A 4,711-nucleotide genomic window follows, 5' to 3' on the forward strand; every position below is an offset into this window, starting at 1 on the left:
AAATATCAACGGTTGAGTGGAGGGAACTAATTGTAGGAGAGAGGGTCCCACGATTCACAAAAGGAGCAATCAGATTAGTTAAGGGTTCACTGATTTTGTCGGTATCAATCAGTATGCTTCAACTTCTATTGATGATTCTGGATCGACATATCAGGCCGTAAGATATTGCAATGCTGGTTTTTATTATGAACATGATGGAGTGCCAATTGTTCCTTGAGAAAATTCAGTGTGGCTCTACATCATCCCATGGGGAATGTATAAAACAGTTAAGTACGTAAAGGAGCATTTCAATAACTCAACAGTCTTCTTATCTGAAAATGGTATTGAACCTTCTTTGAAAAAGCAGCTCATCATTTCCGCTGCTCTGATGTCTGTTGGTATTGCTATTGTTAGCTGGATTGGCTTGCCATAGTCCTTTACAATCTATAATTTTGGAGCCCAGAAGGTTGTGAAGAACTGGGAGCTGTTCTTCTGTGTTGTTGTTGGTCTGTGGGCTGCACTTGTCATTGGGCTTGTAACTAAATACTATACTAGTAATGCTTACAGCCCTGTGCAAGATGTTGTTGATTCCTGCAGGACAGGAGCTGCCACAAATGTGATCTTTGGGCAGGCTTTGGGATATAAGTCTATCATTATTCCCATTTTTGCTATTGCAGTCAACATTTTTTTCTGTTTTAGTCTTGCTTCTATGTATGGTTTGCAGTGGCTGCTCTTGGGATGCTGGGCACCATCGCCACTAGGTTGGCAATTGATGCATATGGACCCATGAGTGACAATGCCGGAGGTATTGCTGAGATGGCGGGCATGAGCCACAGGATACGTGAGAGACCCGATGCCCTTGTTACTGCTGGAAACACTACTGCTGCTATTGGAAAGGGCTTTGCGATTGGTTCAGCCACCCTGGTGTCTTTAGGTCTTTTTGGGGGGTTTTGTGAGCCGGGCTGCAATTTCAACAATAGATGTTTTGACACCTAAAGTCTTCATTGGGTTGATTGTGGGTACAATGCGGGCAGAGTGTAGGTAGTGCCATCCGGGACTGAAGGCAAATAGAGATGCTACTTGGGGAGATGTAGCGATATTCGGCATGCATTCCTATATTCGACTATAAAAATAAATAAATTAAAAACGTTTCTAGAGGGAATGCTCTTGTTTTGGGCGTCTGGAGGGTAGACATAGCACTCGCGGATGCAAATGGGGACCAGGTGGAGACGTCGACATACAGGCCCTAGTTTTGAGCTTGAGGGGGTGTAATGTTATGCACATAATAACATTATTATTTTAATTATTTTTCTATAATTTATTTTATTTATTTCAGTTTTAGGCCACAGGGGTATTTTTGGAATATTTTATTTATAGGGGTATTTTTGTAATATTTTATCTTAAACCCTAACTGGGTGAACCCTATTTAAGGGGTAAGAGTAATGAGAAAAGACAAGCATTGAGAATTAGGTTAAATCTACTGTAAAGAGGCTTGAGATCACCTTCTTGATCTCGAGGTTAGGTTTTTCTTCAAAAACCCACGTATTCTCTCATCCTCCATTCTTTGTCTTCCCCAAGTCTTCCTACTATCCCTACAGTAATGCATGGCAGACCTGTAACCCGTGGCAGACCCAAGATCCTCCCAACGAATTCTTGTGTCAGATCCGGGACCGTAAAAATTTGTGGTGTGTGAATCAATTTTATTTACTTACACTTTTTGTTGTTTTAAATTTTTTCCATACGTTAACTCTAAAAATTTTATTTTGTTCTATCTATTTGTCTTTTTTGTTTACAAGATGAAGGGAGAGCGAAAGTTCCAAGATTTGATTTAAAATAAAAGTATACATCTAAAATTTAAATGTACATTGCACAAATGTAGAGAGAGATAATTCCAAAGACTATATGTAATTTTTAGGGATTGTAAACTCTTTTTAGTTTTTATATATTAGGGTTTGCAATCATTGGGAAAAGGTGGAGGCAGGGGAATTTTAACTGAGCGTTGACTCCCAATCCTTAAGTCATTTCTTACAAAAATATATAGCCCATTATGCATGTTAAATCACTTTACAATCATCAATGTTTGTTAGCTTAGATTTTTGTAAATGGGCAAAATAATGGCTTGTTTGACTCGGGTAAATATCCCACCGCACGTTCACTTGAGAATTTAATGAGTGTTTTTTATTCTCTTTAAAAGGTTTGGATCCATAGGTGATTTGCATCTTTAACATGTTTCAAGGATGCATATCCCTTTTTAAAACATATATAGAAGAAATTTCTTAAAACATGTGTTAAATTCCAAGCTATTAGGGTTGAACTAGTCGAATTTCCCAAACTTGGATAAGAAAACTTTTGTGTTCATTTGTGGTGTGTGAATAAATTTTCTTTACTTACATATGTTGTTTTTTTAATGTTTTTTGTACATAAACTCTAAAATTTTCATTTTGTTGTGATATATTTGCCATTTTTGTTTACGGGATGAAGTGAGAGCGAAAAATAAAAGTTTTGATTTAAGAAAAAAGTATACATCTAAAATGGAAATGCACAATGCATAAATGTAGAGAGAGATAATTCCTTAGAGTGTCTGTAATTTTTAGCGATTGTAAACTCATTTTAGTTTTTATATGTTAGGTTTTGCAATCGTCAAGAAAAGGGGAAGGTGGGGGATTTTTAACTGGGTGTTGGCTCCAAATCCATTAAGTCATTTCTTTCAAAAATATAATCCGTTACGCATGATAATTTAGTTTACAATCATGTATGATTGTTAGTGAGCTTTTCTTAAATGGTCAAAATAATGTCTAGTTTAACTCGGGTAAATATCCCACCGCACGTTCACTTGAGAATTTAATGAGCGTTTGTTATTCTCTTTAAAAGTTTAGGATCCATAGGTCATTTGCATTTTTAACACGTTTCAAGCATGCATATCCATTTTTAAAACATGTGTAGAAGAAATCTCTTTCTTATAAAATATCTAGCTATTAGGGTTGAACTATTGGAATTTCCCAAACTTGGATAACAAAACTTTTGTGTTCATCTGTGAAGTGTGAATAAATTTTATTTACTTACATTTGTTGTTTTTTTAACTTTTTTCCATACATAAACTTTAAAATTTTCATATTGTTGTGATCTATTTGCCTTTTTTGTTTACGGGATGAAGTGAGAGCGAAAACTAAAAGTTTTACTTTAAGAAAAAACTATACATCTAAAATGGAAGTGCACAATGCACAAATGTAGAGTGAGATAATTCCATAGAGTGTCTATAATTTTTAGCGATTGTAAACTCTTTTTAGTTTTTATATATTAGTTTTTGCAATCATCGGGAAATGGGGGAGGTGGGGGATTTTTAACTGAGTGTTGACTCCCCATCCATAAGTCATTTTTTACAAAAATATAGCCTGTTACGCATGATAAATCATTTTACAATCATTTATGATTGTTAGGTCAGCTTTTTGTAAATGGGCAAAATAATGGCTTGTTTGATTCATGTAAATATCCCACCGCATGTTCACTTTAGAATTTAATGAGTGTTTTTTATTCTCTTTAAAAGGTTTGGATCCATAGGTTATTTGCGTCTTTAACACGTTAAAACATGCATATTGATTTTTAAAACATGTGTAGAAGAAATCTCTTTCTTATAAAATTTCATGCTATTAGGGTTGAACTAGTGGAATTTCCCAAACTTGGATAACAAAGCATTTATGTTCAATTTTTGTGTGTGAATAAATTTTCTTGACTTACATTTTTTGTTGTTTTAAATATTTTAAATACGTAAACTCTTAAATTTTTATTTTGTTGTGATCTATTTACCTTTTTTTTTGCGGGATGCAGGGAGAGCGAAAACTCAAAGTTTTTATTTAAGAATAAAGTATACATCTAAAATGGAAATACACAATGCCCAAATGTAAAGAGAGATAATTCCAAAGAGTGTCTGTAATTTTTAGGGATTGTAAACTATTTTTAGTTGTTATATATTAGGTGTGGCAATCGTCGGGAAAAGGGGGAGGCAGGGAATTTTTAACTGAGTGTTGACTCCCAATCCATAAGTCATTTATTAAAAAAAATATAGCCTGTTACGCATGATAAATCAATTTACAATCATCTATGATTGTTAGGTCACCTTTTTGTAAATGGGAAAAATAATGGCTTGTTTGACTCGGGTAAATATCCCACTGCACGTTCACTTGGGTATTTAATGAGCGTTTGTTATTCTCTTTAAAAGATTTGGATGCATAGGTCATTTGCATCTTTAACATGTTTCAAGCATGCATATCCATTTTTAAAACATGTGTAGAAGAAATATCTTTCTTATAAAATTCCAAGCTATTAGGGTTGAACTAGTGGAATTTCCCAAACTTGGATAACTGTTGAATTTAGAATCCATTTTCCATGATCATGAACAAGAGAAAGAAGAAAGAAAAATGAAAAAAGGGGAGAAGAAAGAAAAATGAAAAAAGGGGAGGAAAGCTTTCGGTAGAGAAGAGAAAAAATAAAAAAGAAAAGGGTGAGCTATGTCAAGTAAGGAGGGAGAGAGAGTACCAACTCAGGATTGAATGTGTGACTAGATTAATTTCGAATTACAACTCCTCTATTTATAGTAGAGGAGGAGGTAGAGTCCTTATGCAACTTGTCATTCAATCCTAATTACATTCCAACTCTAACTCTTCAATATAAGTAAGTCTATTCAAACTAGAACTCCTAGAAGACTAATTGGAGTAAAACTAGGAGTCCTTTTTTA

At 34.5% G+C, this 4,711-nt stretch overlaps 1 pseudogene; it reads left to right on the forward strand.

Annotated features, from left to right (window-relative positions):
• Positions 1 to 253: 253 nt before the first annotated feature.
• On the forward strand, positions 254 to 1,229 carry LOC137947102 (pyrophosphate-energized vacuolar membrane proton pump 1-like; annotated as a pseudogene).
• The last annotated feature ends 3,482 nt before the right edge of the window (positions 1,230 to 4,711 follow it).

Source organism: Aristolochia californica, unplaced genomic scaffold (genome assembly GCF_029961685.1).
Source record: "Aristolochia californica isolate CCGP_79_NKW_82.1479 unplaced genomic scaffold, dmAriCali1.0.hap1 SCAF_1, whole genome shotgun sequence".
Lineage (NCBI taxonomy): Eukaryota > Viridiplantae > Streptophyta > Magnoliopsida > Piperales > Aristolochiaceae > Aristolochia > Aristolochia californica.